The 27558-nt window shown below is 39.5% G+C and overlaps 2 protein-coding genes across 2 annotated transcripts in view; both read right to left on the bottom strand.

Moving 5' to 3' along the window:
* Positions 1–18282, bottom strand: part of lypd6b (LY6/PLAUR domain containing 6B) — a 52985-nt gene extending 34703 nt beyond the window's left edge. The window contains exon 1 of the mRNA XM_017695008.2: positions 18160–18282. The gene's annotated coding sequence lies outside the window, so the exon portion shown is untranslated. The remainder of the gene's footprint in view (positions 1–18159) is intronic.
* A 3968-nt stretch (positions 18283–22250) lies between these two features.
* The window catches only part of kif5c (kinesin family member 5C), a 68113-nt gene continuing 62805 nt past the window's right edge, over positions 22251–27558 (bottom strand). Inside the window, exon 26 of the mRNA XM_017695010.2 lies at positions 22251–25206. The gene's annotated coding sequence lies outside the window, so the exon portion shown is untranslated. The remainder of the gene's footprint in view (positions 25207–27558) is intronic.

The raw sequence follows: 27558 nt of genomic DNA, 5'->3' as shown, positions 1-27558 counted from the left end.
GTTATGGCTCCCAAGGTGATTTGACGTTTGCTGGAAGGACAAAAGGCCTCTTCTCAACTGCTCTAAATCACACAAAAATCCTCAATGGAAATCAAATTTATTAACCAAGGCCTGGATTTGGAGTCACACACAAAATTAAAGTGGAAAAACACACTACAGGCTGATCCAACTTTGATGTGATGTCCTTAAAACAAGTCAAAATGAGGCTCAGTATTGTGTGTGGCCTCCACGTGCCTGTATGACCTCCCTACAACGCCTGGGCATGCTCCTGATGAGGTGGCGGATGGTCTCCTGAGGGATCTCCTCCCAGAGCTAGACTAAAGCGTCTGCCAACTCCTGGACAGTCTGTGGTGCAACGTGACGTTGGTGGATGGAGTGAGACATGATGTCCCAGATGTGCTCAATCGGATTCAGGTCTGGGGAACGGGCGGGCCAGTCCATAGCTTCAATGCCTTCATCTTGCAGGAACTGCTGACACACTCCAGCCACATGAGGTCTAGCATTGTCCTGCATTAGGAGGAACCCAGGGCCAACTGCACCAGCATATGGTCTCACAAGGGGTCTGAGGATCTCATCTCGGTACCTAATGGCAGTCAGGCTACCTCTGGCGAGCATATGGAGGGCTGTGCGGCCCTCCAAAGAAATGCCACCCCACACCATTACTTACCCACTGCCAAACCGGTCATGCTGAAGGACGTTGCAGGCAGCAGATCGCTCTCCACGGTGTCTCCAGACTCACATGTGCTCAGTGTGAACCTGCTTTCATCTGTGAAGAGCACAGGGTGCCAGTGACTAATTTGCCAATCCTGGTGTTCTCTGGCAAATGCCAAGTGTCCTGCATGGTGTTGGGCTGTGAGCACAACCCCCATCTGTGGACGTTGGGCCCTCATACCATCCTCATGGAGTCGGTTTCTAACCGTTTGTGCAGACACATGCACATTTGTGGCCTGCTGGAGGTCATTTTGCAGGGCTCTGGCAGTGCTCCTCCTGTTCCACCTTGCACAAAGGCGGGGGTTGCGGTCCTGCTGCTGGGTTGTTGCCCTCCTACAGCCTCCTCCACGTCTCCTGGTGTACTGGCCTGTCTCCTGGTAGCGCTGACAGACACAGCAAACCTTCTTGCCACAGCTCACATTGATGTGCCATCCTGGATGAGCTGCACTACCTGAGCCACTTGTGTGGGTTGTAGAGTCCGTCTCATGCTACCACGAGTGTGAAAGCACCACCAACATTCAAAAGTGGCCAAAACATCAGCCAGAAAGCAGAAAGGTACTGAGAACTCCTTTATTGTGTGTCTTGCTAATTGCCAATAATTTCCACCTGTTGTCTGTTCCATTTGCACAACAGCTGTGAAATTGATTGTCAATCAGTGTTGCTTCCTAAGTGGACAGTTTGATTTCACAGAAGTTTGATTTACTTGGGAGTTATATTGTTGTTTAAGTGGTCCCTTTATTTTTTTGAGCAGTGTATATTATATTTAGTAAGATATTTTCAATCTATACCATCCAGAAATACTTTCATCCATACTGGATCATGTTTTTCCAACAAACAAAAAGATATTACCTACTCATTAGCGGACAATGACTAGCATGGGAAACAATGCAAAGATGTTCTCTGAGGCAGATCAGTCTAAGCGCAAGGATGTCCTTTGTGTTGTGACAGCTGAAAATAAGTGTCATTTACAGTGTTGGGATTATCCTGCTTAGATTTCCTTCATTTCAGCCGGCCAACACCCCTTCTGGAGTGTACTCTTTCACCACATCGCAAGGAATCAGAAATACTGGGTCACCTTTACCAAAAGCAAGATGAAGAACCCTTAGGGCTCTTGCACATCTTGTGTCGGAAAACTTCTAGGTATCATTGCTTGTTTTGGGAACCTCTATCCAGGATCTCCAGTTTGACGACCATATCACTTATTCCTACTAACTACTCCTATTCAATCCTAAACTTCCCTGCAAACCCACTATGATGGCACAAGGATTTTACTTCTATATCTGGGAATAAAATTTAATTGGGTGTATAACTGGGTAAAATGGGAGTTTGATTAATTTCAATTTCAATCTTTTTCTAGGGGCATTCTGGTCGTGTTTAATTAACCAGACACAATGCTCCATCTGAGGATACACTGGGAGCGGTGAGCGGCTCCCAATGGCTATTACCGCAACCAGGGCTTTTGTTAATTGCTGATTTGGGGCCGTGCTGATCTAATCTCCTGTGATGATGAGAGATTTGGGTCCTGTCCCGGCGTACCCTTGTCAGGTTAAGATTAAGTAAAACCCTTTAGCTGTCTCACCCGGGACTGCGGCCAAGGTAACTCAATAGAGATGCCCGGACATTTATCCTGTGTGGGAGAATACAGTACGCCCTTATTCAACCAAAGCTTGCTCATGTGTCACAGGACGTGAGCCAGCAGCGTTGATTGTGCGTTTGATGAGCATCGCAGGGCACGCTCTGACAAAGTGCAGAGGGGAACGGCATGTGACGGAGGTGAAATATAGTTTAATTTCAGAAATGACCAGTGATCAAATTACGCAATTCGAGCCACATTTCTTTTTGGAACGTTTCAGTACGACAGCATGCTTTTCGTATTCAAAAGATGCCAAAATGCAGAAGCTGGAACTGCAGTTTCACTGGATTGTTGGTGCCTCCCAATGTGCTGTGCTGTGTAGCACGTTTGGCCAGCTCTTGTTAGCTTAGCCAGAATGCTACAATCCCAGACACCATAGAATAAAACTCAGATAATAGTTAATATCATCTAAACTTGTGTCAGCAGAGCACCAGTTAGTCAGAATCAAACCTGAACCATGTTTTCTGGCACTGTTTGGGTCTGTTTCGGCTTGCTAAGCTCATGCTAAGTTAGCTAACTAGCCTAAGGACCCAAACCACCACAGAACAGGCTTCATTTCTCTTTTCTCTCCCTTCTACAGTGGTTGCTCGACTCCCTCAGAGTTGAGTCATTATCATCTAAACTTGTGTCTTTAGTTAGCCAGAACAGAACACGTTCTGTGGTGAGCAGAGCTGTTTTTATGCTAGGTAAGCTAACGTTAACCAGCTCCTCTCTCCTGGTTAGCAGCGCTGTTTAACTGCAAGTTATGTACAGTGTTGTAACTGTAAAAAAAAAAACTTTTTTGGTGACATTTTAAGCACAAAAAAGTTTCTGTATATGTTTGATTTTGAAAGATTATAAAATGGCACAAATGCGACATAAATGCTTCTACCCTAGTCGTTCTGGATCACAGCTCATCACTTGGCCCCAGTGACCTGGACACCTGCCTTGACTGTATTCACATTGTCCCTCCACATGAATATTTTCCCCCCTAAAGTCAATGCTGCAACCAGTTTAGTTATAATACAAGCACAATGGTGCCCAATATATGTAATATTAAAATGATATGTTAATGACTTTTCACAATTTTAGCATTATTATATGGTTAAGATTAAATAAAGTGGCATGAAATGCTCCGTTGCAGAGAAACTTACCGAGTCAGAACGATTCACAGTGGTGGTGACGGGAACCAGACATCCAAAGTCAAGCAAAACAGTACCCAAAGAAAATGTTTTTGAACATCTACATATATCTTACTGTTCAACATTACATATAAAACCTCTGAAGACAAATACAAGTGTAGGTTCCCTGGTTATAGATTGGCTATATTTGCATCATAGAAATCTCACCCCTGGTTCCTGTCACCACCACATAAATATGATAATAACACAAATATGATATAAATGGTTCTACATCACATACCACCACATCCCAAACCATGACTATTATACCAGTATCATACCATGTTGGCCAAAATGTGCAAATGAACGCTGATAACATTTACACTACATTTACGGCATTTGGCTGACGCTCTTATCCAGAGCGACTTAAAATTTGATCATTTTACACAGGTAGGCGAAGGTGGCGTTAGGAGTCTTGCCCAAGGACTCTTAATGGTGCAGTGTAGGTTGCTGACCCAGGCAGATGATTGAACCCTAGTCTACAGCATAGAAGGCAGAGGTGTTACCGACTACACTACACCAACCATAACAGTACTGACAACAGTATAATTACAATTTATGCATGTTTTAATACAGGCAATTGGAACTTAAAGGCCTTTCCACAATAGTATATTATTTTATATGACCTCTTTGATTTCTGTGTGCTTTTGCAGATGACATGAACTTACTTAACCAATCACTGCTGTCTTTGGCACTGGAATGGCAGCAACCAAGATGACCCATCCAATATAGAGGTCATGCGACTATGTCCCTGAACTTTTTCACAAACATCAAACAGGATTTGTTGTTGGTCAGGTGTGGGGCTTCCTAAATGGCTTCAAACTGGATTACAGACATCCAAGCTATATGTAAAAGAAGTCTGATCCTCCATGGTCCTTTCACTTATACAAAATGCAGAGGTAACCTGCTTTTCTTTTTTTATTGTAAAGATTGATGTGCCGACTTTTTAACTAATCAGCTTTTCTAACAGATCGCTGCAGTCTTATTATCACAGTAGTATGCTAATAAATAGAAAACAAAGCACCTCTGTGGGCCAAAGCGATTTGACATACAATGCTCATGCCCTTTACGTTTAGATAAGACAGAGGATGCGGTTCTTATCCCTGACCAGAGCAATCTGCATTGTCTTTCGTGACCCCAGGGCCACTTGTGACCCCAAGGACCCTAAGGGCAAGAGCGAGTGGCCCTCCCCTGTCGTTTCATTTAGTGGCACTGTGATACTTCAGCAGTCTCAGGTCAGCTCCTATCTCTAAAGGTAAGCATCCCCAGTCGTTCTGGATCACAGGTCATCACCTGGCTCCAGTGACCTGGACATCAGCCTTGAATACTCACATTCATTCCCTCCACATTGTTATTATCCCCTATGAAGTCAACGCTGCAACCATTTTTGGGTTGGTTTTTTTTCACAGTTTCAGCATCATTAAATGGTTAAGAAAGAATGATACACTCGTTCAGTGGGGTTTGGCATGAAATGAGAGAGAAAAGAGAAAGTCAGAATTGTTCACAATGGTGGTGATAGGAACCAGACGACAGATGTCAAAGCAAGGCAAAACAGTACCCGAGAAAAAGTTTGGATGGATTTTTACATTTGCATCTATTTTACCGTTTAACATTACAACCTCACAGAAAAGATAAGTGTAAGTTCATTGGTCATGGATAGTAAATAAAATGGCTATATTTGCATCACAGCGCGACTCCTGGTTCCTGCAAGGAAATCCGAATCAGTTATTTTTTCTACAGTAAACCGTTTCACACAAACCACTCTGAATGACTTGAGTTTACATCTTAATGATGCAATTATGCAGAAATTTTAAAAAATAAGTGGAATTCCCCTTTATTGATAGGCAGCCCTACAAGGGCACTTTATTTTTTGAGTCCCTGGTTTCAGTATGGGGTCATTTTAAGGGTCAGAAACAGCTGGATCCTAATACTGCAGTGTTTTTCACTGAATGAAAAATGAAACAGAAGCAACAAGTGTGAGAAAATAGGAATGTACACTTCCTGCCAAATATGTGCATGAAATAGATGGAAATCTGGAACACTTCAGTGAAAATCTAATTTACACAATTTTGCCCTTTATTCCAAATGTAGCTGATCAGCCAACACCTGTTTGGTAGCAGAAATGTCATGAGACTAATAAACAACACACATGCTTATGTTGTTTCTAACACTGCATGACACACTTATGATCTGTAAAAATGAACTGTATAGCTAAAAACATTAGCAGAATCAATTAGCACCAAGAATGGCACAGCTTTTTACGAGATACGCTTGTGTACTGCTTTTATTAATAACTTTTCCTCAAACTTTCAGGCACTGCATTAAAACATAACCATCTCAGTTCTTCCAATCAAAACAAAATGCTACCAATGAAAGAAACAGTATTAGCAGCTGGTTTCTTTCTTGAGTTTCTGAAGTTTGTCCAGATCTTTTTTTCCAGTTGTTATAGTTAAACATGTGTCATATAGTGTCTAAAACCACACAAGAGAGTCTCTTTGAGATTACTTCTACTGATTCGGCGTAAAATGCTCAGTTCTAGTGACAGGAACCGGACATCCACCTCTAAAAGCTCTCTCACTGACAGTTTTTGTAAAAAATAGTTACGAATATGTTAGTTAGACATTGTTTATGATACTTTTGAGATGAGATTTGGGCTTGAAACTCCTTTTTTCTAAACACATTAATGGTGGAGAGGTACATGAAGGGCACTGTGTGGCAAAATAGAAAATTCAGATTTCTCACTATTTTACCACCATCAACATTCCATATAGAATCTCAGAAGACATGTAGGTTCACTGGTGGTTTTCGATGGTAAAATGGCTGTATTTGTGTTGTAGACATGGCCTCCCCTGGTTCCCATCACCACCACTGTGAAGACATCTGTCTGTAAGCTTCTTTAAAATGAACGATTTCATATCAAACCACTCTGAATTACTTGTTTACATCTTAATCACTGAATTTGGGAAAACTGGAAAAGTCTCTGTTAGCTACATAAGCTTCACTGCCCCTGTGCAGACTGAAAACATTTAGGGGAAAACTGGACATTTAAGCCACAAATTTGGCCATGGAGGCCTGAAGAAAACATTTCTTACAATCCAAACTTTACCATTAGTCTTATACCAAACCTGAACACACCACAAACAAACCCTACAGGAAAGCAGTGACAAACAGGTACGTTACCGCAGGGAACAACCCAGTTCCAAGATCTAAATAAAGTCCCAAGGTGATGTCATGGCATTTCAAGTGTAGGCGCTCGGTATAATGACAGAGTGCACTCAGATGAGCTCAAATAGTTGAGGAGTTAGGTATTGCATATGGAACTTCAAGTAGAGGAGCAAACCTCTATTTAGAGAGAACATTCACATCATCCAGGCAGGAGCACAGGGAAATAACCCTCGCAAAAACTGGTTCTTGCCAAAATGGAAAATTAGAGATCATCCATGAGATTTTCTACGATAAATCATCTTGTCTACTACTAATAGCTCAGGCTTTGAAACCAGCAATTATTGTCAAACTTTACTACCACCAAAAACAATACAGTAGGCCTGTTTCTGAACTTCTGGATGTGCTTTCGTGAGCTGTTCTACAGAATCCTACAGCAGCTCCCTGGTCCTGGAGGCCAGTTTACACCAAAAACATCTTAGTTGTCCATCTGACAGAACAGTTGTGCTTCTATTTTAAAGGAATGAAATCAAATTTATGCAATTTTCCACTTACCCCAGATGCAGCTGATCAGTCAAGACATTTTTGGAGTCCAAATTTTGCCTCCTTAGAATTACTGCTACTGTGTTGCTAAGAAACATTAGAAGTTGACAGTCATGCTCAAAACGTCTCTTAATCCACTCAAACCACATCCAGGTCTTCGTTAAGGTCGTGCAGACTTAAAGTGGTTTAGAACACAGTATGACTTGTTAACAAATGCTAGAGGTCAATAGCCACCGAAATCTTTTCTGTAAACTCTTATTCTCCAGGTTATGTTTTGGTTAGTCCAACTGAATTTACATGACCAAATCATGAGGCAAATTATAAGCAGTAACTGGATTAAATAAATGTAAGTCTTCATTTACATTTTTTTTTTTGGTAAAAGCTCCCCTCAAATGAACAGAAAATGTGTTTTATAATCATAAACATATTGCTATATGCTTACAATTTACTGCTGAAAGCCAAAAATCTTAGACGCTCTTTGTGTTATTTTATAAAAAATCATTTTTACAGAGCAGATCACTGAAGAGACGCCATCTGTTTATAGTTTATAGACCAGATTTGTGGAAAAATGGGTCGACTTTCAGCTGAAAATAAAAATTGGAGTGGAGTTTCTTTTATTATAAGGGTTTTAAATGACCACCATCTATTTGACTGGAAAGAAGACAGGTAAAGCTTTCGTATGACACTCACCTTTTAAATGTAGCTCGTTTTTTTTTTTTTTAACCTTTATTTTACCAGGTAAAATGTTTGAGAACCAGTTCTCATTTACAAACATGTAATGTGAAAATTATGAAGAATATGACGAAGTGCGTTTTGGAACCACCGGTTCAAGGAGTTTAAAAAAGTTAAATACATCCTCAAAACTTCTGTCGGCTTAAACCACATCCAGGTCTTCTTTAGTGTCTTGCAGACTTGTCGAAGTGGTTTAAGAGACCGTATGACATTGTGAACTATAAAAAAAATAAAACAAACAAAACCTCACTGTATAACTGAGCACTGCAGTCATTACAGATATTCAGACTCGCCTTCATGTGCAGGCACATCACACAGGCATATGGATGCTCCAGATTTCTTTTCATACATTACTGCTAATTTTGAATTTTCCGTTAGAAAATATACAGGTCATTAACCATGTCATGTCCATTAACATCTCCTATTACCACATATACTAAAAGGAGAGCTTAATTCTAAACATATTTTACTGTCACTGGTGTTGTATCAATATGGTGTAACACCAGTGACGGTGACTTCAGTGACTCTCTGGTTAAAACTAAGGATTTTGTAAATTCTCTGACTCATTGGCCGTCAGATGACCTTGTGCATCTATTTAAAATCATGCCTGATAAACAAAATTATTAATAAATGAATGAAATATAGTCCGCAAGAGTGGACTCGCCTTCTCGTGCCTTGAGATGCTTCCTCTCTGATGAGCCTCGACCCAAAGAAGCAGTTTAATAGAGCTGAAACTACTGGGTGAAAATGTAACACAAGAGTCCTGATAACACCAGCCACCAAAATCTCTGTGACAAATGAAATAAAAACAAATAAAGTACTAATTGTTATAATGTAGTAGATCATTAATGATATAAAAAGCAAACGTGAATCTGTTTTATGCAAATCCCTGATTCCTGTTTTTGTGATGGGCTGTTTTACAGATGCAGAGCGACTATGAAACAGGATAAAAAGGGGAAAAGAGAAATCATGAGGGAAAAGTATTTAATTTTAGATCAACTGTGTAAATGTACATATCGACTTTTGGAGCTGTGCCTAATGTTTTGAGCACCTTTTTAAGCCCTGCGACCTTTATGGCATGGTTTCCCACTCCGAATGGAGAAAGACGAATGGAGAAACTACAAATGAATCTAGTGCCTGCGTGATGGGCAAGAACACAGAGAATCGGATTCTGTAAGCAGCCAGAATTTGGCATAACACCCTGGCGTAACACCCTGCAGTGAAGTTTTGTTCATTTTTATAGTTCACAGTAAGTCATACTGTGTACTAAAACACATCGACATGAACTTAATGAAGATCTGGATGCAGTTAAGTGGAGTTGGGAGAGGTTTTGGGAATGTATTTACAGAAAGGATTTGGGTGACTATTGACTTCTAGTGTTTGTTGGGGTATTAAAGCCCCCCAGCATCAGGCTGTGGAGAAGTGCTTTCTCTGGAGTGATGGAGCTCCATCAAATACCATTGGGATGAGCTGGAGTGATCCTGAACTGATTATCCAACATCAGTACCTGACCTCACTAATGCTCTTGTGAATGCTGAATGCAACCAAATCCTGACAGCAATCCTCCACCATCTAGTGTAAAGCCTTCCCAAAAGATTAGAGGCTGTTACTGCAGTAAAGGGGGGCAAACTCACTATTAATAGCCTTCATTTCAGAAGAAAAGCTGGATAAACAAGATCTTGGTCTCTATAATTCCAGCTCAGTTCTCCCCCTTGGGCGTCTCTTTCTACACTGATCACCCTCTTCGTCCATCTGTCTCCCTGGATCTTTCGGCAGCAGAGCATTTCCTCCGAACTGAAGAGGCCGACCAAACAGGACCGTCTCTCTTTGAGAAAGTGATAAAAAGTTAATTGGCACTACGTGGCCGTTCTTCAGATTCCTCAGTAATTGGCTGGAGTTGAACCAAGCGTGGCAGAGGCCGGTTAATGACCTTGTTGGGGGAGGATGGAGACAATGAGAGCAAAAAAGAGGAGCTTAATCAATTGGCACTGTTCCAAATGGTCTGATTAAGGGTCTGAAGCAACAAACTATTGACTCACAATGTTGCCATGAGAGTCTGCAGTGTGTACCTGCTGCTATCAAGAGAACACTTTCTTTCAGGGCTAATTATACGCTCACAAGCCAATGATAATTATCTTTATAAGTAGTTGTCAGACTGGCAGGGATTAAAGACTCATTTATATTTTGCTTTAAAGTGACGGGGCTTAGTTCAAAGGCCAGGTAAAACAAGAAATGCCAGTTAACAAGACCAATTATCTTGCCAAAAGGTAAAACAACCGTGCTTTATCTAATCTAACACTGCAGTGCTGGGGACTCAAAGGCCTACCTTTACTACTGTTTGTTGAAATGACTTGTGTAAATAATTATAGCCCATCAGCCATCATCTCAGCATGGTTATCTCTGAAATTCATCTCTTTACAAGCTAATTTCTTTGAAAAGAATAGTCAAATGCAAGCAATCCTCCCCTTTACCCCAAATGCATTCAATCAGCCAAGACATGTCTGGTGTCTGAAGTTTGCTTCTCTAGTTTTAGAGCTACAATCTAATGTAGAAAACCAAGGAATAAAAGCTTATCACCACTTAGTGTTGTACAAACTGTATGCCTATAAACACAGTTGCCTCAAACCTTGTTAAAGGGGCATTCTGGGAGACAGTAGGCAGTGATTTCTAGCACTCACCCTCATCAGTTTGACAGCATTCATGATTTTATATCATGTTCATGTTGTCATTCAATGTGTTCTCACTACAATACCCTGCATGCGTTTATACACTGTATAGACAAAAATTCTGGGACACCTACACATTACACCCACAGGAGGTTTTATGTCATCCCATTCTAAATCCATAGGCATTAATATGGGAATGTTTCCCACTCTGTGAGTTTGCATGGTCTGCCGCTTCATGGCTGAGCTGTTGTTGCGTCCATTTCATGATAATAGCACTTACAGTTGACAAGGGCAGATCTAGCAGGACGGAAATTCCACAAACTGACTGGTGGCCAAGGTGGCATCCTATAACAGGATGATCATCAGTGCGACCCATTCTACTGCCAGTGTTTGTTAGCAATGGTTGTGGCTGAAACACCTTAACTCAATTAGGAGGGGTGTCCCAATACTTTGGTCTATATAGTGTATATCATATAACCATCCTGCGGTGTCAACTAATCCTGACTGCTATTATTACATTATTAGAGTTATATGGCTATAGCAAGATATTCAGCTTCGTATCTGTTACATCTGCCACATGGATTCCTTTTGCATTCACCAGCTAGTGAAAAAAATCTAAATCAAAACAGCCCACCCTCAAAAATGCACCCCAAAACAGCTGTAGTTTTTCTTCCCACCTTCAAGAAACTGGGTTTTGACTTTTAACCTCTTCAACTCCTTTACAGCACCGGTGGTTCTAAAACGCACTTTGTCATATTCTTCATAACGTTCATATTTCATAAGCTACATTTAAAAGCTGGGCGTCGTATGAGGCTGTAACTGTCGTCTTTCCAGTCAAATAGATGGTGATGTCATTTTAAACTCTTATTATGAAAGATGCTGGATCTACTGAAAGTCGACCCTTTTTCCACAAATCTGGGCTATAAACTATAAACAGATGGCGTCTCTTCAGTGATCTGCTCTTGAAAAATAATTTTTTATAAAATAATACAAAGAACGTCTGAGATTTTTGGCTTTCAGCAGTAAATTGTAAGCATTTATCAATATGTGTGATCATAAAACACATGTTCTGTTAATTTGAGGGGAGCTTTTACCAATATATACACACTACTCACAAAATGTTTGGGATATTCAGTCTTTCGGGTGAAATTTCAGGATGAACCTAAAATGCACTCTAACCTTTACAGGTGAACTTAATGTGACCTTCTCTAAACTTTTGAATGCACATGTCCAGCTGTTCAGTGTTTCAGTACTTTTTGCACAACTTGCTGTTCTCTAACAAGGAGCTTAATGGCAAGGTGGTGGTGGCGTTACAGTGTGGGCAGGTGAGTCTATTCAATACAGAACTGCCCTACACTTTGTGAATTGTACAGTGACCAGCCCATACTACTGAATAACATCATTAATCCAGCCATTGTGCCTCTGCATGAACAACACAGGCCTAATTTCATCTTCGTGGACGACAATGCTCCAGGTCATCAAGGTCGCATCATTAGGGAACGGCTGCTGGAGACTGGGGTACCTCAAATGGAGCAGCCTGCGCCTTCTCCAGACCTGAATCCCATAGAAAACCTATGGGATCCGCTGAGTCGCCACATAGAGGCTCGTAACTCTGTACCCCAGAACCTCAATGACCAGAGGGCCGCCCTTCAAGAAGAGTGGGATGCTGTGCCTCAGCAGACAATGAGTCGACTTGTGAACAGCATGAGCCGTCGTTGTCAATCTGTAATTGATGCTCAAGGGCACAGGGCAAGTTATTGAGACGCTGACATTTTTTGTTGGCGTATACCCGCCACTGTTGTTGACTTTTGTTTCAATAAATTGTTTGAGATGAGGAAATCACCATCGCATGCTTCTACTTAAATGCCCTACTTTCATGATATAATATCACTGTAGCGTGAACTTTTACGTTTTCCATAAATTTCACCCGAAAGCCAAATATCCCTAACATTTTGTGAGTAGTGTACACGTATATGTGTATATATAGTGTATATGTATACGCAGTTACTGAATACGATTTGGTCATGTTAATTTCAAAATACAAAAAACAAAATAAACCCTGGAGAATAAAAGCTTAAGAAAATCAATCAAACAAGTGATGTGTTAAATAATAACACGCTAATTTATGTGACCCATTTTAACACTTTTTGAGTCAGACTGTTTTCTGATTTAACACATTCTGCACTAAAAGCAACCCAAATGTGTTTGCATAACTGGGTACAGAAGTATTTCAGCACATTGTGTCAAAAGTAACACAAAATGTGTTGCCTCCAACTGACCACACTGATGTGGCTAGTTAGAGACAGGGTGTGTTTTTAACACATAGGTTCTAAGGGCGTAGTGGATGCGAGTAAGTATTGCTTACAACAGATGTAGTGACACTTTTAAACAGTGTCCCTCTACATGAGCCCTAACAGATTTGCCTATGTATTTTCTGGCACTCTGCGACACACTGTGACCTATAAAATGGACATAAGTACATTAGCACAGCTAAAACAAGCATGAATGTTCTCTGTACTTTTGTCTATAATACAGCGTTAGAAACCACATAAGCAAGTCATTTGAATTTCGAGATTGCTTAACGCAACAATTTGAGCCACCAAATTGTTAAATAATTTGAGTTAAAAAGAAAATTGCATTAATTGAATCTAATTATTTAATGCAAAGGCAGTGACCATCTTTCACCTGCTTAGTGGACAGAACATTTTGCTTTATCGAGATACACGGCCGCTGACAGGGGAATCCGATCCTGAGGCTGCTCTGACAGGCTAATGGAAGTGCCCTCATATCTCGGAGGCTCCTTCTCTCTGGCTATCTCTGCAAGCAGAGGGAAAGTTCAAAGCGAACAAGGCCGCCTGTGATCTCCCCCCATGCTCCGAAGTCACGGAGCGACTCCAGGACTGACAGCTGGGGTAAGGGGAGAGGAGGTGCTCTCCTTCACTTCTCATCACTCCGAGAAATGACTGATGGGGGAGATAGCGAGGGGAGCAGGAGGAAATGAAAGAGCCAGGGAAGGAGAAGGAGTTGGCAGCAAGGTGTGGTGAAGAGAGAGTTGGTGTGGTTTCTGATACGGTTATCAGGAAAAATGGACAAAATTAAATTACATGGCTAAAAACTAGATACTGATCAATACTGATACTGGCCCAGCGCTCATACTCGACCTTGCAAAAAGACACCAATACCGATACTACAGGATGCTATGTGACATAAACCTTGTGTACGCTGCCGTGCTAATGAACAAGTTGAACGAGGGTCTGCTTGCACAGCAGAGTGTTGCTGATGCCAAGGCAGTCAGATGGGAAGTCTCTGGTCAATTTAAACATTCCACCTTGGCAAATTCCCGCCAGACGCAGACTGTGATTTTAGCTTGCTTTTAAACATACACAATCACAACTGCTTATTTTTTATTTAATGTGTCTGTACAGCCAGTTTGGCCTTGTGATTAGTCTATTTGCAGCTATAGCACTGTTGCCATTATTCAATCTCTAGTAGGAATAACTACCTAGGAACCAAAAACAGAGCGGACTGTTTCACAGTGGTGGAAATGAAGTGCATACTAAGCTGGTCACTAATAGGCGGACCGGACCACGGTCCAGGCCCAGACCTAGACGCTGTCCTATGCGGACCTGGACCCATCACCAATAAACTACGGAGAATTACATAATTTCGACGGGGTGGTCCTATTTTAATCGGCATAACTTTTCTAGTCATTACGGTAGCTTTAGCAGACCAGGAGACTCACAGACCAATCGCACACGTAAATATCACGCGTGATGCTACTCAGCCAATCAGATCTGTGCATTACCTTGAGCACTGAGACTCGAGGGACGGGGCAAGAAACAGCAGTCAGAGAAGAAAGTGAGCCAGAGGGAAGTTATTTACCTTGGCATTCTCTAAAAAGAAAAAACTGACAATAAATGTTATTGAAATGAATGAATTGTCCTTTATTTGATTTGACATTCAGTTGTTGACTGTGCAAGATGTTGACATACCTACTAGGCTACGTCAGTAAACAGTATATGGCACTGAATCATAATGCAAGTTAGACCAATTTTCTGTAAATGGACCTTATTGAAGACCCCTGAACTGGTGATGGAGCTAGACAAATAACAACTCTTGACACTATTTTATTAAAATTAACCACAATAAAAACACTGTGCTATACCTAGTACCACACTCGAATAATCAAAGTGAGGATGGCCCCAAAGTAAATTGCAAAAACGCAAAAACAACTTCTTAGACTGAACTTTGGTGGTATGACTATTTTGAGTGGAAATCAATTTATGAAAGGCGGTCTCTGACTTTTGCACAGCACTGCATTCCTTTAAGCAACAAAGTTTGCTTATTGTATACTTTTATGGTTTCAGTTTCATTTTAGTTGAACAGTAACGCGCTGAACTCTGGAAAAGGAGAAAACTGGACATTGATCATGATTTTATGCTTAATAACACACACACAAAAAAAAGGTAAACTCAGCTAGTTTGCATTGTAGTCCACGTAATTACTGAATAATAAGCCTTAGGATGTAATAAGGCTGGGATTTTACAGAACAGCTGTTGTAACCACTCTAAAGCAACCTAAGATAATAAGAACCACACCATATAAAACCTAAATAAAACAGATTAAAAAACTAAGAAAATAACATTCACTTTTCGAATTTGTCTGCAATCGTCTGATTATAGCTACACAACAGATAATATAGTCGCCTCTGAGACACAAAATAGTGCCACAATATAAACATGAGAAAATTTTTCAGTCTAATATCCCAGTTTTAAGTTTGAAAGGACCCAAAATAACCACTCAGCTAAGAGGTCATTCTCAGCGACGGACCATCTGCAGGGTGCATCTGTTCTTTAACAGGTGCTTTAAAGGCAGGTGGGCTAAACACAGAAACACCCAAAAAGGGCATCACCAGTATCAACAAGTTCGGTACAGGCCTATAAAGTGAAAAATCAAAAAAGCAAGGACGTACATGTAGAATACTTCAGCACTAAATGCAGAACTGTGAAATATTCTGATAATACGTCTAATGAGAAAGGTTTCTAGACAAAAGGACACTTTGGACAGACGTTTTTAAACAGCTGCACAAGGAAAGTGCTTCTGAAACTGTAAGACCATCGGACGGGCCATGTTCACATTTCAAGATGTTTGAGGAAGAACGTTCATTCCAAAGGCCTCAAAAAGCCAGAGTACACAGACAGGTTTCCATACTTAATATCTGCAAAACTAAAAGACATAAACAGTGATTCAGAGTAATTTGGTGTGAAACGCTCTGTTCTTGAGAAACTACAGCTAGAATTGTTCACAATGTTGGTGATATGAACCAGACGTCCACCTCTAAAACTTCTCTCACAAAAAGTTATTACATGAATTGGTTACAAATGTCCTGCCTAACACAGATTACAACTTACAACTTCTTAAAGACCGTTTTGAGAAGGTTTTGGCCTAAAACATACATTACATATATACACACATACATATATAATATGAATGTATATATATATATATATATATATATATATATATATATATATATATATATATGCACACACACACACAGACACACACAGCCAAAGTCTTACATTTTCAAAAGTCAAGACATTTTCAAAATCTATTTATTTGTGTAGTTTGTGTTTATTTGCTGAGAAAAGTGTAAATATTTGAATAAACAAATGTGTGTGTGTGTGTATTTATAAAATAGTGATTTTCTGGATGTTAGTGTGTTTTTTTAACCATTTCCAACTCCTGGTTTCCTGGTTTGACCAATCAGTGCTTCAGTAAATTGAGCTCATGATGTAATTGATGATATTAACATGTCTCTGTGGCGGCTGTGAAGGTGTCAAGGAAAAATATGAACCCAATACTTATTATTTTTGTTTATTTGAATTATGAATATGGCTTTATTCTAATGTATATTGTGATAAACTCACTGCTGAGGTCAATTCTTTAAAAATTTGCTTAGATGCCTAAAACCTTCACATGAGGCTTCACGTGAGGCAAAACACTCCTCAAAGACTACAGATTTTTTCAGATGTATGATTATTTTGCCATCATCGACCTTCATGTAGAAACTCAGAAGACACTTGTAGGTTCTCAGGTGGCTTTAGATAGTAAATAAAACGGCTATATTTGTCTTGTAAACATGGTAATCCCTGGTTCCCATCACCACCACTGTAAAGAAATCTCTCTACAATGAACCATTTCACACCAAACCACTCTGAATGACTGTTTACGTTTCCGGGACTGATTTTATGTAGAACTTTAAACATGGTGAAATTCCTCTTTAATGTTATGCCTATTGCTCTTTAGTATATCTTAATGAATCAACCAACCTTCTTTTTTATATTAGAAAGAATACTCAATTCCTGCAGTGGTTAATGAGGAGTAAACGTGACTGATGATGACTTTGCAGAATTTGACTTATTTCAGTACCAAAGAATATTTAACCTCAAATCTCTACATATCAGCGTTTAGCAGCTCAATGACAGTGACAGGGGGTCAGCCGAGGGTCCCTCATCATCCTTCCAGCAGGACACACACAGAGCCCCCATATGGGACCCTGCAACTGTCAGACCTGGCTCAGAGAGAAAGAAAGAGGGGGGTGTAACCCAAAAACCCAGAAAACATCCAACTGTCCTTTCAAAGCCTTATAATCATGAAGTAACAACCTCAGCTTTAATCCTCTTTAAAGCTCGTTTTATCTCATGTGGTCTTCTCCTGTGAATATAAAGGCAACATTTGTTTGTTTAAATGCATAAAGCTCCACTGTTTTTCAAATTATTTTACATAATTAAGCAGCTGGGACGTAAACAACGTTATCTAGAGTGGTTTGGTGTGAAATGCTCAGGTCTAGAGTAACTTGAGAGTCAGAATTGTTCATAGTGGTGGTGAAGGGAACCAGACGTCCACCTCTAAAAGCTCCCTCACAGCAAGTTATGACATAAAGTGCTTATGAATGTGTCCGACACATTGTTTTATGACAGTTCAGTGTGAAAGTTTCGCCTTAAAATGTTAGCTATTTTAATCCATTCATGGTGGAGGGATACATGAAGGGTGTTATGAGGCTAAATAGTCCCAAGAGAAAACTTTTTTCAGATTTATCATTATTTTACCATCATCAGCATAACATTTCCAAACATGCAAACCCAGAAGACACGTGTAGGTTCAACTGGTGGCTCTGAAGAGTAAGTAAAATGGCCATTTTGGTCATGTAGACATGGTTCCATCAGCACCACTGTACAGAAATTTGAGCGTCTACAATGAGCCGTTTCACACCAAACCACTCCGAATGACTCTGTTTACATCTCAAACACTGAATTAAGCAGAAGTTGGTGACATTCCCCTTTAACTAGCCTGCCAGCAAAAGCCCAACTGCTACACGTTCTCGCTTCAGCTGCTGCCTTTAAAATGAGCTGAAGTGGATGCACTTGACTGAAGGCTACTCCGCCCAAAACCGAGAAATCACGCAAAACCCACAGAGTCGACACATTACCAGGAGCTGAAAGAGTCCCAACGCTTACTATAAAGTCACAAAGCCTAAACGTGGACTTACCGTGAAAACGTCTGACTTCTAGTCGTTTGTGAGGACGACAAGTTTCCCTCAGGAACTTTTTTCGGGCTTAGAAATCAAACAAAACCGCACAAAACTAGCCGAGCTTTCACACGCGCAGCGAAGGGAGACGGAGGCAGAAAGGGGAGTGGCTTGCGGGACTGGGGCGTGGTTGTATATATCGGAGTGTGCTTAAAAGCCGCGGGGGCGTGGTCATGATTGTTTTGGGGTGTGGCTAAAGCGTTTGGCGGTTAAAGAGCAGTCACTTTACATTATTGAAAAATGTATAATTTACATATAAAGAGACGTAAGAACGACTGGGCGCAAAATGAACATTCTATTAATTTATAAGCGCTACAGTTTACAAGAGGTTTTACAGATTTAGTGTCCTAAAACATTGCTTTTTTTTTTCTAAAACAAAAATATAGGGGTCATTGTTGTGCATATAATCTTGTGCCAAAAATAACAATGAAGGCATAATAAAAGTCCCTTTCACCTCTGCACCAAAAAGTGGGAAAAAAAAGAAAATTAGAAAAATCTTTTCAGAAAGTGCAGCAAGAGTAATCTGACCTAACAGCAGGGTTAAAACCAGTGTATAATTTACTGGGCAATAATTATAAATCATTTTAAAGGAGGCTTTCACAGTTTTATTGGAGAGGAGAAAATCCGTTCTAAGCACCAACACTTCCTTCTATGTTGTTAAATTGTTTGTTAGTCCAGAAGTGAGTACAAGTTGGAACAGATACTTCAGTTGATAGGTCTTGTTTTATTATTTGTAAACATTTTTGCTCATAAAAAGACACTGTTTGATGAATAAAGTGGAAGAATCTAAAAGAGGATTGGAGTAATTGGCAACCGCACCAAAAACTTTTTTTGAGGTAGCTGGAAAAAGTGGTTCTCCATGAATCTGAAATAAATTCCATTATTGTTCCATTTTGGTGGGGAAAAAAATGATTTTAGTATCTGATGTCCTTATTGTTCCATTAGAAATATTTATGTGGTGAAAAATTGTGATTATAAATAAATGAAAATTGGCCAATGTCAGTAGGAGTTTCATTATGTCATAGCAGATTTTAAAATATGACAGAAAATATGAATTCCTCAGCTGAATATCAAATGGCGACTCCTCCACAGTGTAGGTATTGAAATATTGGCTCCTGCACTTAAACAGTGTATAATGTGTCTATCAAACTAACAGAGAGCCTTTGGGATTCAGCTATACAGAAATACATCTCATAACTGGCATAGTGCACTACATAGGTAAGTAGGGAGCCGTTTGAGATTCAGCCCCTCCACTTCAACACGCCTCACTGTGTTAACCCATTCATGTCCAACTAAATTTAGTACAGTGAGGAAGAAAGCCACAGAACGTGGTCTCGTGATGAAATTTTGGGTATCTGAGACTTAGTATACACTTTGTTATATCTCGAAAGGGAAGTCTAACCGTATCTCTTTGATGTTTGATACAATACTTGCATCTTCTTACCCCACCTCCTCCATCATCTGCTTGGTAAACCAAGAGAGAAATGAGCAAGGAGATGAAAGAAGCTCAAATTTGGGATGCAAACTAAGTCGAACTATGTGGAGCTAACCGACCCCAAAGGCTGTATGTCATACTGTGTAAGCGGTGTCATGCCCATATAAGGAACTCAGGGTCTAAGCAGGTTTTCTCTACAGGAAAACTGAATGAGGTTTTCAAAAATCTACTACTGCAACATGCTTTGTCTTGCTTATGTTACAACACCAGCTGCTTAAATAGTAGGCAACTGCTGCTAAATCAACTGGAGCCCCACATTTGGCAAAGTTTGCTGGTTTTCTTGGGGCATTTTGTTGAGGTTGTCAGTCTCATGATGTCAAATCAGCGACCGTCAGTGCTTGCATTTAGCAATATCTGTAGAATCCAGTGATATTCAAATGAAAAATGAACATACGGTATAAGCCTATCGAGTTTGGAACGTTTTTGGCTCACCACAGAGCTCACTCTGGGCTTGACTCTGTAGTTCTTTATGTGGCCATGAGTCCCATCACAGAATGGCACACGACTCCAGAGGACTGGGTGAACAACTGTTAATGAGTGTGTTTACATCTGCACTTTCCTGATTATTCAAACGGTCATCCTCCGATCCGATTTCTTAGACTGGAGTAAGGTCTAGAGATCTGGTTAAGAAATCTGACAAAGAATGCTGGATATTAGCTCAGTAATCAGATTTCTCAGTGCATGTGAACTCTTACTCTGATTCGTTCTCAGTCTTGGCATGCGTGAGAACAGACAGCGGTACCGGAAATAAGCGAGCAGCGGTGCTGCGAGATGCAGCAAAACACTTATGGAGCGATGCTGAAACCAAACACATGCCTAACCAAATGAAGGATTTAAATGTTCTTCGTGTTCTAGATGATTTATGTTCATATTTCCAGGTCAAGTGTTTCAATGTTTTTTTAAAAAAGCCACGGCACAAAGTTTGAGTTTTACATTACGTTTGTGTCGATCTGATTACTGTCTGACCCACGTAGGCCTGGAGTTTCCCCATTATCTCAGGTAAATGCGTTGGACCGATTACTGACAAAATCTGATTTTCTGCAGTTATTGGATTACTAAGTACATTTAAACGCACTCAGTTTCATCACTCATTTCCCCGCCCCCCCCCCCAAAAAAAAAACACCTGACAAAAAGTTGGTACATTTTTATTACCTTCAACATTGACCCTCATCATCTGATTGCTGCACCATGCACTTATGCAGTTAAACGCAACAGGTTTGTTGATGATCATTCCCTAGTTTTCAAATGTGTGATTCATATGCATCTGAAATGATTTAGGGAGCATTATGAAAACATGAAACACATTACAGGACCGAAACAGGCAGAGAAAGGTGATGGATATCACACAAACGAGCAGTTGTCTGGTTGAAGAATGACTGAATACTGATGTAGACCTCTCACAGATGTCTCATAGAAAAACATGGAACAATATAAAAACACTGGATTCATTTAAAGAGAGATAGCATGTTTAACACCAGTAGAAAAGATAGACTTGTGACTCTACTGTTTATAGGACTGCCTTATTGACTTATCTTCCCGTTTGGAAGTGTGTGTTTACTTGAGGTATTCCCCTCACGTGGGTACAAAGCAATGACCTTGTAACTTTAGACAAGACAGGCCGAAGAGCGTGGCACCACACCCACTTCACCAGTGGAGGAAACTGAAGAACAGCCTTGTATCCATCACACTGCACACTGATGAGTCAACACCCGCGTCATAGAACAAAGCACTTACAGTACAAGTGGACTTTTCCACACAGTAACAAAATTCTGGTTTGAGAGTCCAAGACGAGTGACCAATGGTGATGACCAATAACAACACTGTGAACCGTGTACTGTATATGAACCTGATGACATTGCAGGTGAAAGTGAGGATTACATTAACTGATTCTCACAACTCAGGTTGTACATTGAAAACACAAAGAAGTCAGACAGATACCGTGATATACGTTTAAAAAGTGCATAACCACACAATGTAAGCGAACATGTAAAAATTGAGGTGCCAGAAAGTGTTCCTTTGTGCAATGCCATAGAAAAGACTCTGGTTCCATAAAAAGTTTCAATGGATGTTTTTTAGAGCAGCGATTCCAGAACCACACCTGATCCCCCGGTGTTCACACTACAATCCTCCCACCTTTCAAACAGTATGCTCCATCTGTTGGTCTAAGAATAAGTAGACCTATGCAGAACAGAATGAGGTATATACAAACAATATAGCACAGAACAGCACCTGAAAAATTATGAATAAATAGCATTATTAATTTTATCAGCTGCGTCAGGCCCACTCACACTGGCCCCTTACAATGTCCTTTTAAACACTTTCAATTATAAAGTATTTATATATTTATATCAGAACAAAATCTTGATTCTCCATTTTTGACATAATTTGAAAATTTCCCCCTTTACATTGCGTGTAAATTTCATGATGAATGGACTAAAAGAAACGGGCCAAAATGACTTGGAAAAACATCTGGTTCCATTGACTTACATTAATAGTAAAGTAGGTTTTTTCCTTCTCCTGTTAAGTTACCATTTTGGACATATGAGATTTTGTTCTGATAACAGCGATATATATATATATATATATATATATATATATATGTGTGTGTGTGTGTGTGTGTGTCTAGTATGTCCAGCTAATCAACCTTTTAAATTCAACATTTACTCAATAGTCAATGTCAATCCACTAAACCTTGACTGAGAGATAAACACTGTCTGGTTTTAAAATGATGTGGTCCTATGAGGAGGGTGCCACCGCAGCCATATATTGTGTGGACTGGACTCCCCAAAAGCTGCTGCTGCAAAGCACGAGCTTGATTTCCTGTGCATGCATTTGAACTCATGTTTATGCGCAACGTGGTGATCCCATCAGCGTGCAACAAATGTAATAAAAAGTCATATATTTCATTCTCACAGACCAGAGAGAGGTGCAGTGTCCAGCTAGCACCTCAACTTTGATTTGTTAAATGCTGTTTTTTGCTGATATCAGCACAAGTTTGCCTGATTGTTGTTCCCGCAATTCTTTTGCATGGCACAAGGGGGCGCTAAAGGAATGCAGGAAAATCGCAGAGGTTACGTCTCTACTTAGCCATCTTTAATTTTGTGTATTGAATCTGCTTTGATCATATCTAAAAAGTGCTACTTGTTTAGATGGTATCATTATTATTGTTATTAAATGATGTGCCGATCAATCAAAATTCACAACCAACACAACGCACCCTCTTAAAGAATTATCTGTAATGTAATGAAACGGGGGTGCATTAGCACTTACTATACACACAAGAGTCATAGAACCGCTGCTTTAGAGAACCATTTTTGTAAGTGAAATATGAGCGTGAAGAACCTTTTTGGACCCCAGATGATTGAAAGATTTCAGGAACTGCTTTTACATTGTTATAGCACTTTTTCTTATCTGAAGCGTCTTTATGTCTTTCAAAGGCTCTTCACACTCACAAATCAAGGTTCTTTAGGGAACCAAATGTGTTACTATGTCATCACTCAAAGAACCTTCTATGGCACCTATTTTAAGAGTGTAGTTTTAGTACAAAACGTTTTTTCGAGCACCATTAAATATCTGGTCTTCCCTTTAGCCAGATGCTGAGTGACTGGTCAGCACAATAACACGAGGAAGGCAAGAACTAAAACATGAAATCTGATTAAAACTAAATAAATAATGTTTTTTTTTTTTTTTGCACTGCCCAATGAACTGAGTGGCTGGTCAGCATCAGTGCAGCGGAAAGCTCCAAGAAACATTTGCAGAAATTAAACAAACAAACAAACAAACAAACATGTACATTTTACATTCAAATATAAATAAATAAATAAATAAATAAAATGTATCATATTGATAAAATGTGTAAAAAGTAATAAGAACTATATTAATATCAGAATAAGGCATCTGGGGGGGGGGGGGGGTGTTTTTTTTAAATAGAAGTTTCTAGCCTTAAAGGGCAATTCCACCAATTTTCCAAAATTTTCTGCATAACTCAAGTCAACTTAAGTCATTCAGAGTGATTTGGTGTGAAATGCTCCGTTCTGGAGAGACTTAGTGAGTCAGAATTGTTCACACAAAGAAAGTTTTTACATGAAATGGTTATGAATGTGCTGCCTGATGCCCAAGCTATTTTTTATGATAGTTCTATACTAAGATTTGGGCCTAGGTCTATTTGTTATGCAGGGTGCTATGAGGCAAAATAGCCCAAAACCTTTTCTTTCCAGATTTACCCGTTTAACCAGCATCTTCACTACACACAAAAGCTCAGACGTAGGTGTAAGATCACTGGTTGCTCTGTATAATTAATAAAATGGCTATATTTGTGATGTAGACGTGGTGACCCCTGGTTGCTATCACCACCACTGTAAAGAAATCTGAGTCTCTTTATTCATTTCATACCAACCCACTCTGAATGACCCTGTTTACATCTCAACCACTGAATTATGCAGAAATCAGTTGAATTATCCTTCAGAATGCTTGGATATTTTCACATAAAGGTCAAGTAACCTTAAATGTAGCTTTCATCATACATATGCATGATCAAAACGTCCATATATTACTTGAACTTCAAGTACAGTACCTGCATTTTCTGTTTGACCCATCAGTGGATGCTGATTGTATCACTCTCTCAGATGTTTGAGCAGTTCCTGCCCAGTACTGATGACACTTAGAAACACATATCCCTGACTTCATATGTAAAAAGGAACAGACGTGTGAAGAAAAAAAACACAAACAAATATGAAACCTCAATATAAATAATACTACTAAAAACATTTTAACTCATTTTTAAATTATTTGCAGTATAAATAAATTGATTGTAAAGTATAAAATTCAGCCCATATTACTGAAGTTTTTTTTTGGCATGTAAAAAAAAACCAACTCCTTAATACATTCAGAGGCCTTAAATCGACAATGTTGGATTTCTACAGCAAACTACATTCCTGGTTATGTCTGTGCTTGTTCTGAGCAGGCAATAAAAATAGGATTTTCTGGGTCACTGCCAATTAGAGGAACCATGGAAAAAGCCCTCATTCTGCAGCTAAGGGCACCAGAGATGGCCGTGTTCATTTCACGGCCTTATCACTGCAGTTTGTTGAAAACTGGCAAAGATTTGGGGTCTTACAGTTGTGTTCCAGGAGCATTTGTGGGGGACAAAAAAGTCAATCGGGTCAATCAGACCAATCAGTTTTAACAGTTCAAACTGTACTGATGTTCAGAACTACAAGGGGGGTGACAATAGAGAAAAGGGGGGTTAATAGTGCTTAATTGGACGTAACGGACGGTCCATTGTTTCCACGTCGGTGTGGGTTCGCGTGTATGTCTATGAGCCAGTGTAGTCAGTCGTGATGCACATATATGGATATTCTCTGAAAAAAACAGCTTCAGTCCTCAACGTGATCAGAGGTGACTGCATCTGTGTTCCTGAAACAAGAATAGACCACCATGGGAAAAAACGGACGGATGAATTCTGGACAGGAAGAATGCTCAAGTGAGCTCACGATGAGCCATTTTTCTTCCCACTGGAACAGAGACAAAGACAGGAGGACGGTTAGGGTAAGAAAAGGCTGATGAATCACAATTTTGTACTGTGGAAGCAACTGCGCTGCATTTTCTCATGACTCAGTTGCTCCCTACTGGACATTAGCTATTGGACACCACCCCCTAGTGGACACTGATGAAACAATTTACATGAAAAGAGTAAACAAAAGCTCTAGCTCTGGAAAATAATAGCAGGGAAACGAACTTCTCTAAACCTAAGACTGAAGCATTAAAAGCCCACTAGTCTTTAGTAAAGATTAAATAAAGCCTAATTACCTCATAACCTACCCCTTAATTTATTTAGTTATGACCCCCCGTCTCTCTTGTATTCTTCCTTATCATTTTGAACAATTTATCCACAACGAAATATGCGTTTTATATAGCCCAGCGTTTGAAAAAATATTAATGCACAAGTACCTATGAAATGGTTTAGCTGTTTGTAGCACTGTTTATTGCGTGGTAGCAATCAATGTTAAAATATAAGAAATGAAGGGCTCCAGAATGGTACAGTCATTTAGTTGTTGGCCCCATTGTCAAGAGCTCACAAGATCTTGATGACCACCTCAGCCCAGGAGAGTATAACGCTGTGGTCAAAACAAAACCTTGTATCTCCATTTTTCGTTTTTTCAGTTTTTGACATAACTTGAAAGCACCTGTTGCCCTTTGCATTGTGTATAAATCTTATGATGAATAGACCAAAAGAAACAACCCAAAAATTACTTGGAAATAAGTCTGGTTCCATTGACTTACACTAAAAGTAAAGGAGGTTTTTTCCTTCTCCTGTAAAGTTATCATCTTGGAGATACGAGGTTTTGTGCCACTAGCAGCGATAAGTAGCTTCTTTCCCCATTGCATTAGTTTTTTCCCCAAAATGTTACATTCAGTAAATAAACAGTAATTGTACATTAAAATGTATAGATGTGTGTTCTCTGAACAGGATGTGTTACATTTATTTTCACTAAGGAAATCAACATAATCTGTCATTTGACAATGTACCTAAACTTTTGCACTACATGTGTTTTGCCACTAAACTGCAAAAAATATTCAGCGACATTTAAATTAAAAAAACTTGAAACTTGAAAATCTGAGTTCAGAAGAATAATGTGAGTCTTATATCTGTTAATATTCCAAGTTCAATGAACTCAGTTACTTACAGTGTAAGATATTATGCCACTTGTAAACTTTAAATTGAAATTTTCATGTGTAATATGATTATTTAAATTCAATGAACTCAACATTTACAGTCAACCTGGTTACTTACTTTTTTACGTTTAAAACCTGCACATTTTTACAGCAATGCTTTTTAAATAATAATAATAATAATAATAATAATATAACAGTAATAATATAATAGTTTTAAGTTTAAAAGCTGCACAATTTTTTCTGTATCCTTGCAAATTCTCAAATGCTTAGAATCCACAAAGCATCAACATACATGAATATTTAAATACATGTTTAAATATAAAATATAAATCAATTTTTGTTTGCAGATAAATGTATAGAATGATTCTAGCCTCATAGATTTCAAATATTGCTTAGATAAGCTTAAATAAACACATAAATAAATAAATAAATAATACATGAATTAAGAACAAAATAAATATTAAATTAGATCATTACAGTATATTAATTATTTATGCTTGACTTTTTAAATACAAAAAGTATTTTGCAATATTTAAGATCACATGGCCGTTCTGTAAAGTAAGCAGGTGCTATAAGACCATTTAGAGTTTAAAAACTAGTAACAAAACTTTAAAATACATCCTAAAAGATACAGGCAGCCAGTGCAGCTCAGCAGATGTACAAATAATTAGTAAAGCAGAGATGCGCTTAAGGGTTAATGTAAGTGTCCTGCTCTCTGTTACTTTCCCAAGACTCGGGGGTCTTTGTGAACACAGACCTTTTTGTACCCTTTATAAACACTTTCCTCCATCTTAGTCGAACAACTGGCACCGGGCGCAATGTTCGGCCACCACTCTCCAACTAAGCTGCTGGCGCCTCCAGACACGTCACATGCTGCTGAAACCTAATTAGCGGTGTTCTTTTAGCACTGCGCAATTAATCTTCACACAGTTTAAGAACAAAACTTTCGTCCCAGTAAAGCTGCCTGATCAGCCACTGCTAAAGCATGACACTGAGGTAAACAGACTTTTTAAATTCAAATAAAGGTCTGTTTCATAAGATGTTACACCAAATCTGATCGAACACAGGCGTTCTTTTTATTCGCTGCTAGGGGGACAAATCTGGCATAAAGGGAAATGCAGCTGGAGGAGCTTGTTAGCTTGTTTTTCTCAGGTCAAATCAAATTTGAAGGAAGAGAGTTTGGTAACATC

Source organism: Pygocentrus nattereri, chromosome 6, assembly GCF_015220715.1.
Source record: "Pygocentrus nattereri isolate fPygNat1 chromosome 6, fPygNat1.pri, whole genome shotgun sequence".
NCBI classification, from domain to species: Eukaryota; Metazoa; Chordata; class Actinopteri; order Characiformes; family Serrasalmidae; genus Pygocentrus; species Pygocentrus nattereri.
This window is presented reverse-complemented; position numbering and strand designations above follow the sequence as displayed.